This window comes from Manis pentadactyla, chromosome 18 (assembly GCF_030020395.1).
Source record: "Manis pentadactyla isolate mManPen7 chromosome 18, mManPen7.hap1, whole genome shotgun sequence".
NCBI classification, from domain to species: domain Eukaryota; kingdom Metazoa; phylum Chordata; class Mammalia; order Pholidota; family Manidae; genus Manis; species Manis pentadactyla.
In genome coordinates this window covers 22,106,857-22,129,603 of record NC_080036.1, presented here as the reverse complement: position 1 = coordinate 22,129,603, position 22,747 = coordinate 22,106,857, and the positions used below count along the sequence as shown (strand labels likewise).

Below are 22,747 nucleotides of genomic sequence, written 5' to 3'. Positions count from 1 at the left end.
GTTAAGCAAGGACTATGTTAATGTTAAAACAAGAACTCCGATATGAGTCAGGTCACTCCAGGGTAGCCCCAACCTGAGCCCATTCATATTCATACTTTTTCCAGAAGAATTAAACCAATGGTCTTCTTTCCTGCTTTGGTGAGTCTCGTTTCAATGTCCACCAGCCTTCATGATTGGTGCGATCACGGTTATTAACGAGACTGGGGAGGATCTTGACACAGCACGTTGCCTTCCACTGTTATAGGTTCAAGTGTCAAAAATGGCAACAGAAGCCAAGCATGAAGTCATATTATATTAGTATTTGTTTTTTAAATTAAAAAGTCCCTTTTGCCAGCATTTTTATCCACAAGAATAAAATTTGAATCAGATTTGACTGTTAGTTCAAAATTATATAGACTGGATTATGCATTTGAGATATATAAATAAAACAAAAATTATTATCTATCTAAATTACAGGCAGTTGGCAAGTTTTGGGGGGACATATTGCAGCCTGCTTCTTCAGCATCCAGAAGCATCCAACTCACTCCCCCTTTTTTCTCTTGGGATGTTCCTATAATCTTCTCATGCTAGAATGATTTAATTTTGCACATATTTTTCCAGGAAAATGCCAACTGTCTATGTAAGAGACAAACACACATGCTTTTCCTGGACTTCTATAGGTTGTTCCACATGAAAGTTAAATTTCCGCAAAATTGGGAACTTAAGAGTGATTTGTTGTGGTTTATAGTTTTAAGGGATCATGGAAGTGGTCCAGTTGCACCATTTTATATTGTGGTGGATGATAGGAGGACCCAAGCGATGGCCTCTGATAGCCAACTGAGATAGCCTGGATTTTCCTGGCAATTTCCTTGAGAAATAAGAATACTTAGTGACAGAACTGAGTCTAAAAATACCTTGAAGCAGGTCCAGTTCACTTCGTCTCCAACTACACATCACTGCCTTGAGGTCTAAGTTTCAGTTTGTTTTGTACTCCTGATCTGCTGGGATACTGGGGGCAAGTGCATCTCTGTCTCCTTATCTATGAATTCTGATTTAAGATTTCTCTTTGTAGGAGTGTCACTGAAGAAAAGATTTTCTTCCCAGATTATGATCTTTTTGCACTTTTTTTTTAAAATGGCACTTTTCTACTTTAGCTCCTCTTGCAAATTGTTATGGTTATGGGGACAGGCTTGGTAATCAATCCTTATTGATTACCATCTGATGCATTTCCTCCTCTTCCAGAGCACACACCGCATGGTATGGGAACTGGTAACTTCCTTTTTCCTGTCTCTGTCCTTGACTTTGCTGTGACCACACACACCAGACCATCATGCCCTATCTGCTGAATCTTCCCACCATTGCCTGAATCTGCACAAGATGGGCTGGATTGCTTCACAGTCTCATCACTCATTTCTAAATAATAATAGCAGCTGACATCATCAGGTGCAGCCTGTGACCTTTATCATCCCCTTTAAAGAAGCTGATGCCCATGTGAGATAGGTGCCATCATTAATTCCATTAGATATATGGGGAAACTGAGTCTGAAAGTAGTTTAGTGCATTTTCCAGGGACTCGGGCTGAGTGGTTTAACCTGCATTTGAACAAGTCAATTTTACCTGTGACATGAAGTCATGGCATCTCAGTAGGAGTGAGAGATGCTTCATAATCTAAATCTTACTCCATGTTTCAATTCTTTGCTCAGGGAGATCAGAGTCACTGGTTTTGCTGGGAAAGGAGTAAAATAAGGAACTTCGGTCTGAGGCAGGTGTTGTCTGCACTTTCCTGCCCTCTCCCCACCCCTGCCTTCCTCTCTTCTTCCCTCTCTTTCTTCAAAATATGCATGCCAACCCCTTTGACTACCTCAAATTATGATATTTTCTTCATGGGGATGGAGATAGGGAGCAAAGACACATAGAAAAGTCTCTCCAGGCATCTATGCTAAATAATATTCACTGTCAGCTCCTTATTTATACTCACTGTCTTGGGCTTGAAAGGGGAATATATTTAACAGGAAGTCTGAAAGTCTGTCAATACTATGCAATACAATATTCCTATGTTCTTGTACATGGAAGCAAAAAAATGTCTAAGAGATTTGACACTATTTCAAACAATCAGAACTTTACTGAACCCTAACCTAATGGATTTGGGAATGTCATACAAAAATTGCCAATATTTAAAGATCTTTGATGTGACCATTTCACTTTATAAATTGTGAATTTCCTTTTGGCTTCTTTTGCTTGTAATTGTGATCTGCTGTTGACATGTAACTTCTTTGACAATGTCATGTTTTATGTTAGACTTCATATCCTGTACATACCAGATTTCCCCATTCCATTATAGCTATTTCATTTTCATTATTCAAATAGAACTCCCACTTTTAAAAATAACTCATATTATTTAGTTAAAAATATCCGGCGCAACATTAAAAAATACCACATGTACATATTATATGCATTTCAAGTAGTGATAATGATAACTAGAAAACCCTAGGTAAAATTGGGTCTTCTCATTAATACTGAACTGTCAGTAATTAATTTTTTTTTCTTCACTCCATTTTTTGGATATTTTTAAAATGAAGTGTAAGTAATCAATTCTCTTATAGAATTATTAATTCTCTAATTTGAGAAGAGTAAATCCTTATTCTACAGTAGAGAATTTCTCATGATTAAATATATTTGCTTGAGGATAACTTTATTACTGTTAAGTTACAGAGCCCCAATTCTGCTTCTATTTTCTGAAAGAGGTTGTAGAGAGTTGGCATTATTTCTTCTGTAAGTATTTGGTAGAATTCACCAGTAAAACAAGCTGTAGCAGTTGCTTTGTTTTTAGGAATGTTTTAAATTATTGACTTGATGTCATTAATAGAGTAGGAGTATTTAGGCTATTTCCCCTTTTGTGATGTTGTAGTTTGAATATTTCAAGAAATCAATCTATTTCCTCTAAGTTATCAAATAATGTGGGCATCAGGTTGAAGTATTTCCTTCCCATCCTTTTAATTGTCCATGGGATTGGTAGTGATGAGACCACTTTTATTTCCTATTTTGGTAATTTATGACTTTTTTCTTGGTTAGCCTGATAAGAGGTTTACGATTTTATTTAAGCATCAGTCTCTGATTTCATTGATTTTCTCATTTTTCTGTTATAATTTCACTGATTTCTGCTATAATTCTTATTATTTCATTTTTCTCTCCTTCCTTTAGTTTTAATGGCTCTTCTTTCTCTGGTGTTCTAGGGTAGAATCTTGGGTTATTGATCTTAGTTCTTCTTTCTGAATATGTGCACTGAATACTGTAAATTTCCCTCTGAGCACAGCTCTCACTGCATTCCTTAAATTTTGAAGGCTTGTTTTTTCACTTTCATTTGGTGCAAGATATTTAAAAATTTATCTTGAGAATTTTCCTTTGACCCACATACTATTTATAAGTGCTGTTTTATCCAAATAACTGGGGATTTTCCTGTTACTGATTTCTGTTGTGTTCAAGAATACTTTTCATATGATTTCTGTTTTTTAAAATTTACTACATTGTATGTTATTGACTGGAATGTGGTCTCTCTTGGTGAATGTTCTTGTGAGCCTGAGAAGAATGTGTATTCTGCTCTAGTTGGATCGAACATTCTATAAATGTCTATTGGTTTCAGTTGATTGATGATGCTGTTCAGTTCACCTGTAACTCTACTGATTTTCTGCTCGCTTGGTTTGATAGTTTATTCATTACTGAAAGTTTAAGGAATGGTCTATTTGTCCTTGAAGTTCTTTCAGTTTTTGCCTCATTTCTTTTTTACTCTTTTGTACTTACACATTTAAGATTGTTATGTCTTCTTAGAGAACTGACCTTTTTACCACTAGGTGAAATCCCTCTTTGTTCTTGGCAATATTCATTGTTCTGAAGTTTGCTTTATCTAAAATTAACAAGCTTCCCCAGTTTTCTTTTGATTACTGTGGTAAATCATCCTTCATTCCTTTAAACTTCTTTGAGTCTTTATGTTCGAAGTTAAGTTTCTTGTATACAACATGTAGTTGGGTCTTATTTTGATTTACTCTGAAAATCATTATGCTTTAATTGGTGTATGTAATCCATTCACATTTTTTTTCTTTTTTTTTTCCCCATTCACATTTAAAGTGATTATTGCTATAGTTGGATTAGCAGCTCACACATTTGTAACTGTTTTCATCTGTTGTGTTTGTCCTTTGTTTCTTTTCCCCTCACTTTTTCTGTCTTCTTTGATTTTATTGAGCATTGTGTATGATTTCATTTTGTCTCCTTCCTTAGCCAATCCACTATATTTCTTTTTAAAAGGTGTTAGTGGTTGTCCTAGACTTTATAATATATATTTATACCTAATCTATGTCTGCCTCTGTATATTATTTAAGAGGAAAAAATAATATATTTTATTTTATCTTCGTATAATCCATACGGACCTTGTCTCTATGTTGATCTAAGTTTCCAACTTATATTACTTTCCTTATGACTGAAGAACTTCTTTTTACATTTTCTGCCTAGGAACTCTGCCCTTGAATTTCCTCCATTTTTGTTTGCCTTACAAATTATTTATTTCTTCATCACTTTTGAAAGGGTAATTTCTCTTGATACTAGGTCTGAATTCAGGTTGGTGGGTTTTTATTTTCTTCTTTTTTCATCACTAAATATTTCACTCCACTTTTTTTGCTTGCTTGATTTCTGATGAGAAATCTGCTGGAATTCTTTTTGTTCTATAAGTAGTATTTTGTACTCATGCCAACTTTCAAGATTTTCCCTGTCTTTAAGTTTCCTCCAAGTTGAAAGTTATATAATATGTAATGCTTAGGTGTTTGTTTGTTTTTGTCTTCATTCTGCATGTTTTTTGAGATTCCTGGACCTATGAGTTCACGTATGTTATTAATTTTGGAAAGTTCTTGGCTATATTACATTAAATATTTTTTCTGCTTTCTTCTTGTTTTCTTTTCCTTCTGCATTCTAATCACACACATTACCCTTTTGAAATTATCCCACAGTTCTTGGATATTCTGTCCTTTTTAAAATATCTTTTTCATTCATTTTTCCTTTTGCATTTCAACTTAGGAAGTTTCTATTGATCTGCCTTCAAGTTTATTCATTCTTTCCTCAACTGGAATACTGATGAGCCTTTCAAAGTCTTTCTTAATTTCTATTACTTCATTTATGGTTCTTTCTTTGGTTTTCCAACTCTATGCTTAGATTTTTTTTTAACTGGAGCCCTTTCCATATTAATCATTGTTATTTTGAATTCTCTGATAATTCCATTATCTGTGTCATGTGTGTGTCTTGTTCTGGTTGCTTTGTCTCTTCAGATTGTGTATTTTCTTCTGGTATATCTTGTGATTTTTCTTGGCTATCAGGTAATGGGAAAGAGGTAAATCCTTCAGTATGAGGATCTATGTTAATATAGTTAGGAATTGGGTTGCATTTACTATTGCTCATAGGTACAGGTATCAGATCCTACAAATTCTCCTAGTGTTCCTTTTTGTTTTCTCTCTGGATTTTGGGTTTTTCTATGTGCTCTTTCTTAGAGAGATTGTTGCTCTTACAGTTTTTATAGCTGTGACACAGTTATTATGGTGATATTATGTTGATAAATTGATAATACAGTAGATATGGTGGATAGGTGTAAGAAAAATGGAGCATTTTGTTATCTGAACAGGTCTTAGTCTATTGGTGGATTTGTGTTTTGTGGTTGTGATCAAGGCTGTGATCCTCACGAGTGTTTCTCCAGTGGTATAGCTTTTTTCCTACTGATCTGGTTGCAGTGTTCGCAGTCTATTTCCTTGAAGCTCAGATCCTGTTGACCAGGGTGTCACCTTGTAGGTGAGATAAGACAGCTGGAGGGGACTGGAGTTGGGAGAATTTCCCATCTCCCAACTGGGATAAGGCTTCAGAATTGAACTCCATCAATGTCCTCTTTTCTGGAGAGTAGGCCTTTCTTTTGCAGAAGTCTGTGGGCATATTTTACACTGGTAATTTTTCTCCTCCACTTGCAACAGCAATGAGAATATATTTCTCAAATCCTCACCACGTGAATCTGGTGGAATTCATGGGGCAAAGGACCAGAAGAAAGAAAGAATGAACAGATAGGGAGTCCCTTGAGGTGCCTAGAAATTTTTCACTCTCGTGATAGTACATACTCAGCCTCCAGCAATTTGTTAAGATTAGCATTTAAGCATTCCTACCAGTTTATGGTTCCAGTAGCTTCTGCTCCAGGTAACTAAATATTGGTTGCTATCTTTATGGATGTTCCTATCTCTCAGATTTTAGGTAGTGGTTTGCCCTATGACTTCCATTCTCTGATGAATCCAAGAAAAGTCCTTGATTTCCAGATCACCCAGATTTTCCTCCGGGTAAGATAGAGGTAGTGCCTTTTAAGTTTTTCAGGTGTTGGAGCTGAAACCAGAAGCCACGTATTAACGGTTTTACTTCCAATAAGAAGGTCCCACCATGGTTGGGGAAATGTTGGGAGAAGGTTTTAGATCCGGTGGGTCAGAGCTATGGGAAGTCAAAAGAAAGAGCAAGTTCTGATAAGGTCCCTTTTCAGGAAGAGGAGACTTCTTGTGTGTGTGCTGCCTCTTCAGACTTCCTGATAAAGGTAACATAGGAGGTAGATGAAGACGAAGAGTTTACTGAAGCAAAATAGTCCTTAAGAATAAGAAAAACGAAAAGGGGAAAACCAGTGCCAGTTCCTGTAGTAACCGATGTGGGAATTTTGACTTCTGAACTATGAAACCACTTATACCTTCTCCTATCATTTCTAAAATCTTTCCTCACATGGAATTTCCTGCTATTGTGGATCTGGGGAAAGTTCAATATTAATCATTATAATAAGAAATCAGTACCTGTGTAAAGTTATTGTAAGAAGAAAGCATAAATTAGTATCCAAACATTCAGCTGATGACAACATTGCAAAAAGACAGTCATGAAAAAAATCAGTGCAACCAAACACTCTATTATGAATTAATATCGTTAAAAGAGCAATTGCATATGATGCAAAGGTACCTTGAATCAGAATACAAAAGATAAACACCGGGAAGTTATGAAATAGGAATTGATAGAACTCAGAGAAGAAACTGAAGACAAATACAACCACCACTGCAGAATAAAGGGTAAATTACCAGATGCCCAAGGGAAGACAGCTGCCGTGGAAGGGACAATAGAGAGACAGAGATAAATGTAAATCTGAGATGTGGAAGACGCTTGAAGAATTAGAGGTACTTCCTGTTCCGGCTCTGATGGAGGGATGTTAATAAGCCTTGTCCTCTTGCCATGAACCATTATAGAACTGGATGAAATATAGGAAGCAAATGGCTTCAGATATTGAAAAACAGGCAGTGCAGGGTTTGATCCTTGAAAGAATGGAAACACTTGAGGAAAGTCCTACATTCACTTCGGACGTCTGCTTCGGGCCTGTTAAAAACTACTACACATGGGATTGGAACTCAAGAGTGTAAGTGCCTTCCTGAGCAGAGTTAATGAAGATTAGAGGTTAGGGCTGCTGTGAGGCTAGAATGTAAAGAGTATGGTACCAGAGAACAGATGTGTTCAGAGAAGAAATTCCATAAATCTGTAGGGAGACCCCTTAAACATTTGGCCAAATGCTCAGCTGCACATATTATTTCTTGAGTCGTGCCAGAGAAAAGCTGAACTAAGATTTTAGAGATGGCACAGTATTGAGAGATGTTGAATTTTTGACCAGGCATAGCTGAGATGCCAAAAAATCCCTGCCTTTGAGTAGGGTTACATTTTTCCCTAGGATAAGTGTTGCTCCTGAACTTTTCCAAGAAGGCCTACAAATAAGCCATGGAAGGATAAATTATGCCTTCCAATAAATCATGTGTGCCAAATAAAACTCAGCATTCTTTACAGTGGATGTCAAAATTCAGATTCCCAGTGTTAACATACACAATGCCCAGTAGACAAAATATTATTGGACATGAGAAGAAACAGGATAATGTGACCCATAACCAAAAGAAAAAGCCGGCAAAAGAAATAGGGTCAGGAATAAAAGATATGTTGGAGTTAGCAGGCAAAGACTAAAATAGTTACGGTATGATTGAAATTTAAAGGAAAAAGTAATGAATGAACAGATGGGGAAAATGTCAGAAAAATAGAATCTGTAAGAGATACGTAAATGGAAATTTTAGAACTGAATACACTATATTCATTTGTAGAAGGGATCAATAGCAAATTGGATACTGTAGACGAAAAATCAATGAATTTGGGTAAGGAGCAGCAAAAAACTACAAAGCATAGTACACAGAAAAATTTTGCCAAGAAAAAATGAGCGGGTGTTGGAGACCCATGGGATAATAACAAGAAGTCTAAAAGGGATGTAATTGGTGTCTAGAAAGAAGAGATAAATTGAAACACAAATAATATTTGAAGAGATAATAAATAGACAACATTTCCCCAAACTTCATGAAAAATATCAACCTAGAAGTCCAAGATTCTCAACAAATACCAAGAAGGGTAAATTCTAAGAATACCATTTCTAGGCACAATATGTCAAATTGCTAAAACCATAAAGAGAAACCCTTAAAAGTGACCAAGTTGGAGAATGTGGTATTGTAGCAAGATTACATATATGAGAAAAATCAATAAGAAATACCGAAAACTTTGTTTAAAAAATAATAGAGATTCTAAAGCAATGGAATAACATCTTTCAGTGTTGGGCTGAGTGGGGACCATCAACTTAAAATACAGTAAATATGAAAAAAAAGACATTTTAGATGTGTAAAAACAGAATTTATCACCAGCAGACTTGTATTGTAAAGCATGCTGAAGGAAGTTCATCAGATTTAATAGAAATAACATCAAATATAAACTCACATCTACATGAAGAAATAAAGTGTGAGAAATGGTTAATACATGAGTAAATATTCAGAAATCTTTTTGTTAGTTTCTTAATATCTTTAATAGTTGTTTTACTATTTTAAATAAAAATAATCATCATGTATTATTGTGCTTATAACATATGTCAGAGAAAAACTGTAGGACAAAAATAACACAAAGAACAGGAGGTGGTAAAAGAAAGTATGTTATGAGAGTCTTGTATTATACATGAAGTGATATAATATTAATCCAAGGTGATAGGTTAATGATGCAACTGCAATCCCTTGAGGAAACCCAAACAAGCAAATAAACTAAAACAAAGTGATATAGCTAAAAACCAATAGAAGAGGTGAAATGGAATTGTATATACATTCAGTTACAAAGCTTCCAAATATGAGAAGCAATAAGTAACAGGGCTGAGGGGAGGAATAGACAAATCCATAATTTTGGGTGGCTGTTTTAATACTCTTTTCCCAGAAAATGGATCTATGGATTCAATATGATCCAAATTACAATGTCAGCCAGCTTTTCTGTAGAAGTTGACAAGCTCACTTAAAAATTTATCCGGACATGCAAAGAAACTAGAATAGGGAAAATAATCTTGGAAAGAAGAAGAAAGTTGAGGACTTAACATAATCAAATTTTAAGACCTACTTAAAGCTATATTAATTATGACAGTGTAGTATTAACATACTGGAAATTATTCATAGCATCCATACTTGACAAAGTTTGTGTATCTAGAATATGTAAATAACCCTTACAACTCAGTAGTAAAGACAAATAATTCAATTTAAAATGGGCAAAAGGCTTGAAAAGAAGACGTAATGAAAGACTGAATAAAAAGCATGTGAGAAAATGCTTAACATCTTTGGTAATCAGGGAGATGCAAATTAAACCATGAGACATTCTTACATAACTACTAGAATGACTAGACTTAAACACAAACTATTTATGAGGTTTCAGAGAACCATAACCTGTCATATGCTCCTGGTGAGAATGAAAATTACATTTACTACTTTGAAAACTTTTTATAGTTTCCCATAAAGTTAAACATGCCCATATATTATATAGGTTATATTATAACCTCATAATTTCACTGTGGTGTATCTGCCTAAAAAAATAAAACATACATATTCCCAGAAGATTTATACTAGAATAATTATAGAGCATTTATGCATAATATCCCCTAATGGGAAACAACTCAAATAATCTTCAGTAGTCCAATGGATGATTAAATTGTCATATATTCACTGGAGTACTATTTAGCAATTAAAAAAGAATGAGTCACTGATACAATACCACGGATGAATCTGAAAACATAATGCTGAGTGAAAGAAGAAAGACACAAAAGAGAACATGTTATGTGATTCCATTTATAAAGTACTAGGAATGCCATTATTATTCTGTTGTGATAGAAATCAGGGCACAAATTGCCTCTGGGGGGTTGAGAAGAAGGGAAGTTCCTGTGTGACAGAAATATCCAGTATTTTAATATGCCTGTGGGTTACTCTGATATATGCACTTATCAACATGTACACTTGAAGTCTGTACATTTCATAGAAGATAAATTCTACCTCAGTTAATATAGAAAAATGAAAAGTAAAATGGAAAAAAAAAGTAGGAGAGATTAACAGACATTGGTAAATTCACAATAACTGCTATAGCTGGAATTTCAGACTTGTTTGGCATAGTCTTTTCAGTAAAAAAAAAGTCTTTTCATTAAAAGGGGTCATAGAGAGACAGATGGAAAAGTCAGACAAGAAGATCTGACATGTAGTTTTTCTGTTATTATTTAATCATATATATTTATCAATTTCATTTTTATTCCTGAACCCATGAGTTATTTATTTTTATGTGTCATTTTTCTAGTTACTACCTTGTTATAGATGTTAACTTAGCTGGGTGGTAGTCATAGACTTTTGCCTCTATGGCATCTTAGGAAGTTCTTTTGAGAGTTAATTTATGGTTTGAAACATGGTCTATTCTTATAAAGAATTAATTTGTGCTTTAAAACAATATTTATTCTCCAGTTATGGGGTATAATGTTCTATATTTTTCTATTGATAGAGTTTTTAATTGTATTTGTTTTTATCTTTACTGATTATTTTATGGTCTGATTGGTCACTTGATTACTGAGATATGCATGTTATAATCTTCTTTTTTAATTTTATTGTGATGAGATTTACCCTCTTAACAAATTTTTAGGTGCACAATATGTTGTTTGACTATTAGATACAATGTTGTACATTTAAGATCTCTAGAGCTTATTCATCATGCTTGGCTGAAACTTCATGCCTGTTGATTAGTAATTTCCCTTTTCCCATCCCCTACCCACCTCCGACAAATGCCATTCCACCCTATGACTCTAAGAATATGACTATTTTAGAAACTTCATATCAGTAGCAGGCTTATTTCACTTATAATGTCCTCAAGGTTCCTCCATGGTGATGCAAATTGCAGAATTTCTTTCTTTTCAAAAGTCTAAATAGTATTCTGTTGTATGTACATAATGCATTTTCTTTATCCGTCATCCATCCATGGATGTTTAGCTTGTTCTAGATCTTGGCTGTTGTGACTAGTGCTTCAATAAACATGGGAGTGCTAATTTCAATTCTTTTAGATAAATACACAGAAATAAGATTGTTGGATCATATGGTAGTTCTCTTTTCAGTTTTTTGAGGAGCCACGTACTGTTTTCCTTTTGGCTGCCCCATTTTGCAGTCCCACCAACCGTGCACAAGTGTTCCAGTTTCCCCACCTCCTTGCCAATTCTTTCTGTCTTTTGTTTTGTTTTTGGTAATAGCCATCCTAGCAGGTGTGAGGTGGTATCTTATTGTGGTTTTGATTACAGTCTTCCACTATACAGACGGATTGATCAGCTCTCTGTGTAGTTCCACTGATTTTTGTTTTTTGTATTTTGAGGCTAAGTTGGTATTTTCTTTCTTAGATGATCCATTGAGCTTTTTCTGAAAATCTTGGGCAGATTTTATAGTCTCATGCTTATTTTTATTTTTATTCTCATGCTTTATTTTTAAAATATCTTCCATCCCTTTTCTTTCTTGAAACAAACTAAGCATACAATGTTCATGTTCTTTGTCTGACAATTGTAATATCTTAGGCTGTTCCTAACATTGTCATTTTTACTTATTTTTATTATTTTTCTGCTGACAGCTGCTCCCCCAGAGAGGAATTGTTCTTTCTTTCTTGCAGATTCATGAAACAATAATAACTGAGGGAAGTTTTAATACATCTTGGCTGGAGGTGTTCTGGACCCACATAGCATGAGTCTGTTGTCAATTTCTCATAAGGTCTGATTTAGGATTGCCAATCCTTGGGGGTATCCTCCACCCCAACACCAAGTTAAAGTTTGGTAAATTTCTTGCTCTTCTTTTTTGCTTGATGACTTTTTTCGCTTGTTCACCTGCACACTAACAAATTAGGTCTTGGGGCCCCAGCTTTATGCTGGCATTTGTTAGCAGACTGCCTACCTTTGGAAAAACCCAGGCTTATTCTCCTGTTCTCTATGCTGCATATAAATGTGGAAATAAAAACCATGGTTCATCAAAATTCATGAATCTAGAATAAAAAGTAAATTCAGAAATTACTTGCTTGTTTTGGATTCCTGCATTCACTACGTATTTGGTTTTGAAGAAGTTTTTTTTTACCTTCTTGCCAATAAGGAAATTTGTTTAATTATGGGTGTGTGTGTGTGTGTGTGTATGTCCATGTCCATGTCCATGTATGCCTCTACCTTTTTGGGTATATTTCCACAATGGTTTTTAAAAATATATTACCCTGCTAGAGAGAGTGTGCTTTCTCACTTTAATTCAGTCACATATCAGATCCTGATATATGTATGGATTTGTTTCAATTCTGTCTAATTTTTTTCTGTATTTAGTTTATCCATACCATATACTTTAATCATAATACTTCTTAGTATGAATTAATATCAGGTTACCACATTCCTACACTTTGTATTTCTTCTGTAAAATTATCCTCCTTGTATTTGGCCTCTACTGTGAGGGTCAGTTTGTCGAACTGCACAAAAACTTTGTTGCTATTTGATTAGTGGTGTTTCCAAATACTCTTAAGTGTTGTATATTAATCTTATGCATTGTAATTGGTTCTAGTATTTTGCCAGTAGACTGTTTTGGAGATATAGATTAAACCTCCAAATATATAATCAATCACCTCTAAATAAGAAGAGTGAATCTTAATCCTTCAAATAATTAATTTCTTTGTCTTATTTTATTCTATTGACTGATAACAATAACTGCTTGCATATATATTCATCAATGGTTCTGAACTAGACTCTTAAATATTCTAACTTCTTGGACAATATCTCAAATGTGAAAAAAAAAGCAGCCACACACAAAATACAAACTGGAAGAGCATCATAGCTCTAAAAAGAGATTTGGAACTACTGAGTTCTTGACAAAACTGTGTAGTGTATTCTTGTTCCCCACTTTCTTAAAGGTAATTCTCTTTGATGATATATGTAGTTTTTTGATGGAAATTCATAATCAGGCTGCTTTTGAGTTTTATTTTTGTCTTTGGTTGAGAGGTTTTACTACAAAGTTCCCAGGTTTGGTTATCTTTTAATTCATCCTGCTTTGTTTTACAGTTTCTTGAATCTATGGCTTGATTCTTCTTGAATCTTATGCATATTTTGGAAAATCTAGCTATTACCTATTGAAACACTGCCTCATTATCCTCCACCTTTCTGGTTCTTTCATTTCAGGCATGAATAAACTTTTCACTGTGTCCCATATAATTTTTAATCCTCTTTTCTGAATTGTCCATCTTTACCCTCTTAGTACTTCAATCTAATTTATCTACTGATTTATCTTCCAACACATCAATTTCTTATTTCTCTATTTATCTACTGCACTTTAAATTTCAGTTTAATTCCTTTGATTCTTTTTACTAGAGTTCAGTTCCCTGGTGAAATTCTGCATCTGTCTCTTTATTTTTGTAATCCTGTTCACTATCGTCTTTTTACATGATTATTGTAATATCTATGTCACTTGCAAGTCTATTTCTATGGTCTGTTTTGGTCAGTGTACCTGTTCTTTTCATACTTAGTAATTTTTGATTGCTAGGCATTGTCTATGAACTATGTTCGAGGACTCAGATAACGTTACACCCTTCATAGAGGATCCGAGCTTTCTGGTGGGCGTTTGAGGTATTAGACAATCACCACAATCCAGTTGAAGCTGAGTTTCAGGCCTTGTAGGCCTGATTTATTCTTGGTTTGACCTGACTTCTGGGTGATGCTCTGAGATTTCGTTGTTGCTTTGTTTCAGGGTTGGTGAAACTTGGTAAGCAAGTCTGACGATGACAGTCTAATAATTCTTCCCAGATAAACAAAATCTGGTCATATTTATATGGTCATGACCTCTGAGGCCAAGGCATTCTTAATTATTTCACAGTGCCCCATAAATTCATGGACCATATACCAAGTACGAAAAAAATCCAAACCTGGAATCTCAGAATGACCATGAAAAAATGATTTCAACCTCTGAACACTTGGAATTTATGGACAAACACTGTAATAATTCTGATGAGGGACCAAGCTGGCAACTACTTCTTCTATCCAGATTTGCTAATTTTTTCTCCTTTGGCCAGTGGATCTTCAAGAAATGTAAACTACATATATTAGGCGACAGCAGAGTAAGATCAATGAGCTAGCCACGTGTCATCAAGCTTTGGGACAACACAGATGTCCAAGTTAAGTACTTCTCATCTGACCAAACTTAGAGTGCCCTCATTTGGCATGCATTTGCACATTTCTGACATTACTCATTCATTCTGTGGCTCTCAGAGCTTCTAGTGAAGATCCATCTCAGTGTCTCTCAGGGGCACACATCTGGATGGGACCTTCTACCAGCTGAACAGTCAGAGGGATATGAGGCCCATTCGTGTTTGCCTTTGTTTGTTTTTGTTTGTTTCTGATGTGTTTTAATGGTTTTGCCACAGGCATGATCCAGGCAATCTTTTTCAGCCACAAAATTGCTGTTGTGTTTCCCCTTTCATAGGAATAATTTGCCTTCAGGCATGCATGCAGTCTGGTTATGGTTAATTTCAGAGTCTGACGGATGAAAAACCTCTGCCCTAGTGTGGCACGGTCTCTTCTCATGAATTCTCAGACACTTGTTTCACAGGAGGCAAAAGTTCCAAGGGTGAGGAGACTCTCAGCTAGATGGCTGAAAAATAATGGGGAATGATAGAGACCAACTTGGACTCCAGGGCAGCAGCGAATGGGCTGGTGTGTGAAGGTGGTGAGATACTTAGAAAAGGAAATATGTCAAATCCCTGATTTTAACCGGCTGCTCACCATCTCCAGACGGACAGAAAGAGTTCAATTTCCCCCTCCTCTTCTGTGACAAACAATGCAGTATCATAAATTAACGTTTACTCAGAAATGTGCCAACAGCTGCAGGTTGACTGCGACAGTGATCAGTATATAAAAAAAATGCCTGATGTGAAGTCTTTAAAAATGGAGGGAATTGTCAGGTTCCCCAGAATAGAGACAATTCTCTTTGGCTGTGTTTTGTGAGCTGCTTGGTCGTTTTGTGTCCTGCTCCTATTCAAAATACGATGCTGAACTCTGTGTCTGTACTGTAGGGGGCTTTCGGCTGTTGCTGTTAGTTGATTATCTTTTTCTTCAAGAAGTTGCATTCTCTTCGTCTTGGAGACAAGCCATAAGGGAGAAACAGCGTTTTTTTTGCTTGTTTGTATGTCCTCACGCACTATTTCTTCTGCTAATCCCCAGACTCCTTTGTGATTTGCATTTGAAGCAACTTTTCTTGTTCTTGGGAAAACAAACTTACCAATTATACTATGAATTAAATTTATTTTTCTCATTGTAAAAAAGGCAATCTTTGGAGGTGAGACCCTGGAGGGGAGAAGCTGAAAGTCTACTTTTCATTTCCAATTCTTATGAACTATGGAGAGAATAGTTACCCTTTTGAAACCACTTTCCTCTTGGGTCTGGCTGGGATAAATGGACGTGATCTAGCGAGCCGGAGACGCTTGATGGCTTTCAGATGCCCTGCGCGACTCCCTAGGCGGTCTGCTGGCTACGCGGACCCATGGGTTCTCTTTTCCATGGGTTCTCAATCCAAGGTCATTATCCGCTTCCTGTTTAGCTCTTTATTTAATTCCAGAGAAGCTACGAATGAGAAACCCAATCCATATTTTGGCTCTAAAAAAAAAAAGATCCTTCCCATTTTATTTTTAAAATAAATAGATGTCCACTCTCTACCCTAATGTGGGACTGAGCTGTCCTAAATTTGGGGAGACAATTTCTCTAGCGTGAAGATTTTTAACCTTTTTTGTTGGCTCGCCTACCTATTGAGAATCAGGTGGATATAGACATTCTCTTTCCTCTCCCCCAAATGCACACATACCCAAAATTTAGCATACAACATTGGGAGTTATGAATCTTTCTGAAGATATTTCCTGCATACCGAGTAAAGAATCTCTGCTTTGGAGGCATGTGGAGTAGATGCTCAAATACCAGTCTTCGGAGAGAGACAGAAATGACCCTGGATGCAACTCAGCTCTGCCACTTAATAACTGTGGGAATTTAGACACGATACTTAAAATCATAGTGTATCAGTTTCCTCATCTATAAAATGAATATTGTAGTACATACCTAATGGATCAGTCGCGGTGGATATAAAAGAGCTATATAAACCGTGAAAAATGAAAACAGAAATCACAACTCGTAATTGTGTTCTATAACTCACAAAACAGATAATGTCTCATATGGTGACATGTAACAAAATGATCCAAATTCAAGTTGTCCAAATACCAGCTCCTTCAGATCAGTATGTTCTGAGATGAGTCCATAAAAAAACTGCTTTACCGGTAATTCTGCCTGGACCCGTGTGTTCCAAGGATAAGATCACTGACTGTTCCAGCAGTTTGTCCAATTTACAAGTTTCTCATCAGTCTTTCCTTAGGCCTTGATTAACTGTCCTAAATAAAACCAGTCTACAAATCCCTTTTCCTAATTCCCCATTTGACACACTACTGATACCTTAAGTGTTTGGAGGGTTTCTCTAGTGGTCTTTGTACGTGGGCTTCAATAATTACTAAGAGCTCGTTGAGTACAGGAATTGTCTTTTTTCTCCCTTCCCTAACACAGTATCATCATTCCAAGCCCAATTTTAATCTGGGGAAACAGAAGGGTTCCCCTAAAGCATGTTGAGTTTGTTTACTGATCTCACTGTTAGGGCCAATTCCAGACAAGAAGGAAAGAACAGAGCAAGACTGAGGGTGAGACTATTTAACTTGGGTTATTAGCAGCCTTTGTGAATTATTCATATATTTTACCTATTTCACTTGGTCATTTTATTTCTAGGAACTCCTTTGACATTAGGGAGATTAACCCATTATCTATAATAGGAGTTGTACGAGTTACAAATATTTAATCTTCAGTTTGTCATTTGTGTTTTAATGCTGCTTATAGGGTTTTGTTTCTTTTAGTTCTTTTTTAGAAGAACTTACTGCTGTATAAACAAATGTATCAATCTTTTTAATAGTTTCTTCACTTTGAGATGGAGTTAGTTATAAAGGTCTTTCCCACCACAGATAAAATGTATCGGGAAAAAGCTGGCAAACAAAAATGATGAGGACATTTTTTTACAAACAAGAACAAAGAGTAGAGACTAGTACTATCAAAAATGAGAACAAATTTAAAGGTGTGGTAATGGCACATGATGTGATAGATGGAACAGAAAAAACGTAGACCACAATGGGAGACTAAAGGCAAAAAACTCACAGGAATTTACTATCCAATTCAGAAAACATCTCAACCAGGAGAATGAATGAATGGGCTATTTGAAAAATGGAATTGCAACAGTTGGGGTCACTATCTGGAAAAAAAATAGTTGGAACTTTATTCTGGATCAATTTAAAATGGATGAAAGGTTTAAATGTGAAAAATAAAATCTGTTACAGTCCTTGGAGGAAAGAGAGGAGAATTCCTTTATAAGTTTGATTTTTCTTACCTGGCATACTGGATATTTATGTTAATTGTCTTCCTTCCCCGCATGATTCCATTCTTTTGCAGTACCCAAATTTCATGTATTTATCCCTGATACAGGGATTATGTTAGTGGTTGCCTGGTGCTGGGGATGGGAACTGGGATTGACTAAGTGCAAATGGACAAGAGGGATCTTTTGGGGGTGGCGGAAATGTTCTAAAACTAGACTGTGGTGATGCCACAATGGTTGAACTGGACATTTAAAGTGAATGAATTCTACGCTATGCAAATTGTACTTCTATTCAGCTGTTACCATCATGTGTGGCTTAATGATAGATGTATGTCCCTGGGCGGAAGAGCCCCAAGGTACCCTCACGCCAAGGTATATCTATCTGTCAGATGGCTGGGTCTTCCCCAGGAATGGAATTTGGTAGAATGGAGATGATGCTGATGAAGAAAGAAGACAGAATACAAGAAAAGGAAGGTTTTCTGAAGGTCCAATTTCTTTCTATACGTTATCTTGCTTCCAATATGTCCTGACACCCTTTATTAGAAATGGTGTCCGAACTTGCTTCCACAGATGGTGACCAGCACAGCCTGTCTCATCGCTGAACCATATCCAACATCCTGATTGACCTCAGGCCATTTGTTGCTTCCCTTGCTTAATTGGCTTTACATAGAAGTGCTTCAACTGAAAGCATGATATTTTTTACGGAATTTTGCCAGAAAACAATTAATTTCAAATATACAGCTTTTGTATTCGATGCTGCAGTTCCTGTCTGAGGCAACATTTATTTATGTTCCTGTCTCAGGGAGATCACACACCAGCTGAAGGGACAAGCAGATGCAGACCTCTGAGAATAGCATTGTTGCAGGTCTGGCTCTCCTCTTGGCTATTGCATCCTGCAGCTGCAGCTGTCTTTGCAAAATGGTAGCAGTCAACTGTACCCAGAGACCGGGGCTCTTTTTTCTTTCTTTTTACCATTTTAATTTATTAGCTAGTTCATCATCTGGATAGAACCCTAACAGCTCTGGGAATGTTCCCATGAAATCCCACACGCAAGAGGAGTTATCTGAATTCCGTGGGGATTTTCATGCCCATCTCAACCCTGGCTCTGCAGAAAAAAAATACCCCCTACTATTCCTTCTTCTCTCTCTCAGGAGCCTGCTAGTGTTTCATTTACCCCAATATGTTTCTAAATCTAATGTTTTATTATGCTCCACTGGGGTTCTGCTGCTTTTGTTTAAACTTGTGAGGACATCACAGAGAAGGATGGCCTCAGAAGGACCCAGCAGGGTGCAGTTGAGGTCCTTGTGGGTGTTCCGGACCCCAGCTGAAGGGTGGAGGCTGGCAGCTCCCAGGTGGCAGACCTTACTTGGCAGCATCGTCTCTTGCTGCCTCACTGTCCGTGGCTTGTGTGAGAGCTTGAGAATTGGAAGAAGGAACTAAAGGCTTATCCAGTTCAGTGACGTCTCTCAAGCATGCAAAATGCAGAGTTTTACAGGGTTACTTCAGCTTAGAACTCCACAACTCTCCTGCTTGTGTCAAAGAATCCTTTCTTTTTCTTTAAGAGGAATTCATTGCTAATAAAAAATGTCAAATCTGTTTGTTTGCCAATTACATCAAGCAGGGAAAAAGGCTACATTGATCATTCTTGATTCCTTGAGCAGTCTAATCCCATTTCAACAACGGATTTCAGTGTTGCAGGTGCATGCTTGCACACCTGTTGGCAATGAGCCTTAACTCTGTGTTGCTGTATAAAGCACTCCGCCTAGTGATCCTCCCCACTAGTGGAGATGGAGGCTGAGGGGAACCACAGACTTGCTGGAGACTGATGTGATTCTAACCCTTTACCGGCCATCACGAGAATAAGGCTTGGTATAAGACCTTTTCCCCTGACAAATGTTTTTTTGCCGTTATTCAGTCTCACTGAATCCAGAGTGAACTTGCCTGGAGCTGGGAGCTACAGATTGCTATTGGGATTTAGGACACAGTGAGGCTTCTGGTATGAGTGGAAACATTCTGTTTATTGACCTGGGTTATGGTTACAAGGGCGTTTGCCTTGTAATAATTTCAAGCTATTGAAAATTGATAGCTGTTATTATTTTTGGGGGAGAATAATGATTGAAAGGGAGCATGGGTGACTTTTAGGGTGCTGGTAACATTTTGTTTCTTAATCTAAATGATGGTTACACAATAGAATAGGTTTTGTGAGAAGTCATTGAGCTGTACATATATTTGCATTTTCCTATATGTTAAATTAGGGCAATAAGTAAAACTTGAAAATCAAATGATAAAATTAACTTAAAGTAGATATTACTATTAATATCTATTGTATTTTAAATAAAATATCTATTTTAAAATAAAAATATTTTAAAAAGAGAATATCCCACCACAGGTGAGGATGAGAGGTGCAAACTGAATTCCCTCTTGCCGCGCTGGTGGGAACTGCGCAGAATTTCAGTGGAACAACATGTGCTGCCATATAGGGTGACCTACTGTTCCTGTTTACCTGGATGGATAGGTTTCCCTGGAAAAAATTTCAGTGCCAAACACCAGAGAGCTCCCAGCGAATCAGAAGGGTTGGTCACTTTAGCTCCAATATATGTAAAAATGCTTGGTGATGCTGTAAGGAGGTGGCCTTGGCAGCCTACCTGAATTACATTGCGTTGGCCACAGGTGATTGTACCAGCTGAAGGCAACAGTGCCTCTTCTGTTGCTTGGGGTGAACTCTTCCAATAAGATTGCTTTGTACTGCATAGCGGCAGTACTGTCCAATGAAAGCCATCCTTCTTGGAAGTATTAACTCTTGAGACCGCTGATGGTGCTCAAGATCAGAATAGAGATATAGGAGATGCTGAGGCAAACAACTGCGGGACCGCATCTCGTACTATCTACCCCACACCCTATACGTTTCCCTGCATCTTCTTCACTGGAGGGAATATGCACACCCTGACCTCGTACAGTTCTAAGGACGTGCTTACGTAGAAGCCATAAAATAAACATTTATTTTTGAATTAACACAACTTTAGTGACAAACCCTGTTTCTGAATTGAAAGTATTGTCCACAAGTTGTTCACAGGAGCAAAAGCCTTCTACTTTGAATGAATTGCAAGTAACTTCATGAAAAGATGCATCAAATGGGGTTTATTTTAGCTTATTGCTACTTACGGTGTGGTCTGTGGAATGGCACTATCACAGGGGAGAAATGAAAACCCCAGGGCCTTCCCTCACATCTGCTGGATCAGAATCTGTGTTTTAACAAGGTCCTCAGGTGACTGAGTGCACATCAAGGATGGAGAGCACAACTCCAAACAACCAGCCCAGGATGTGGTCTGCGTGTGCATTTTTGGTTTACTCCATTACAAGTGTCCACTTAGCTGTGATACAGAACAGGTATACTCAGTATTTCTCTGCTGAATCTTACTGTTTAGCAAGATATTTCTATTTACACACATTACTCTAGATTAATGCTTCTCAAAGTGTGGGTCCTGGACCTGCAGCATCAATTGTTTCTGGCACTCTGTTATAAATGCAATTTCTCTGACAGTACCCCAGACCTACTGAATCAGAAACTCTGGGGTTGGAGCCCAGCAATCCGAGTTTAACAGACCTTCCACATAATTCTGGTGGTGTCTAAAGTTTGAGACCTATTACCATAGTTCCTTGCTGCTCCAATAAGCAGACAATCTCGTGACAGACAAATCACCAGAATTTGAAGGGATAGAACTTAAATGAGTAAGGGAGATGAGGGATAATAATCCAGCTCAGGTCCATTTTTGTCTTAAAAGCAATTGGAAAATTTACAGGTTCAATGATTTTTAAAATCTTTATCCAAAGACACTGGGCCAACACCTAGATTTTCATTTTTTAATTGTACTGTCTTCCTTGCTCAGGGAGCCAGCCTATGGTGGATGCCAAAGAGATGGACATAAAGACTGCTTTACTACAACTAGATGAGAAAATCTGTCTGCTGTCAATAGCCCACTCTGAGGTAATGTGATGTTCTAACTAGATGATTTAAACAAATCACAAAGGATGTTTCAGAAGTTGTTGTGGCCCCAGATTGAGCAGTCTGAATCTTATTCCCTAGTCAAATAAGGAAAAAGGCTTTGCAAGCAAATGCTGATTTGTGGATGGGCAGGGACTGTACAGTTCATGAGCAAGGAGGCACACCTGTGTGGAGTTTTAGAGCCTGCAAAACTATTTAAGGAGTCACTGAGGAAGGATCTGTGTTCCCTGATAAGGTCCCCAGAGGTACCAGGAGGAGGTACAGACATACCTTGGAGATACTGCTGGTCAGTTTCAGACCAATGCAAGAAAGAGCATATAGGGAAAATGAAAGTTCCACAGCCAGGATCCTCACCTGACCCTGATCTGCCTGCTCACTGCACATGTGCAATGCTCACAGATGCATGCTCGCATACCTGTTGGCAAAGAGCCATAATTGTCTGTGTTGCTATATAAAGAACTCCCCCCAGTGTTCAGGGCAGAGGCTGGAGCAGAGGCAGAGAGGAGAGGGGCTTGCTGCATGCAGACTGACCTAGAGGTGGATGGGATTCTAGCACTTGACCTGCCACCAGAGAATAAAGCTGGGTAAAAATCGTTTTCCCTCGATGTTCCATTGTCATTTTTCCTTCCAGAGTCAACTTGCTTGGGGCTGAAACCCCCCGGTGAGACAGGTATTTTGCAATAAAGTGGGTTGAATGAGTACTTTGGTTCCCCAGTGCAGAAAGAAGTAATATTTACACTATACTGTAGTCCATTAAGTGTGGCAACAGCATTATGTCTAAAAAGCAATGGATATGACTTAATTTAAAAATATTTTTTGCTAAAGAACTGCTACCATCACCTGAGCTTTCAGTGAGCTGTAATCACGAATCGTAGATCACCATAACAAATATAATAAAAATGAAAAACTTCAAAATATTGTGA

General features: G+C 37.1%; 1 long non-coding RNA gene across 1 annotated transcript in view; it reads left to right on the top strand.

The window, feature by feature from the left end:
* Positions 1–22,747, top strand: part of LOC130681485 (uncharacterized) — a 203,478-nt gene that overhangs the window by 3,625 nt on the left and 177,106 nt on the right. Inside the window, exon 2 of the long non-coding RNA XR_008994665.1 lies at positions 21,709–21,806. This is a non-coding gene — a long non-coding RNA (uncharacterized LOC130681485). The remainder of the gene's footprint in view (positions 1–21,708; positions 21,807–22,747) is intronic.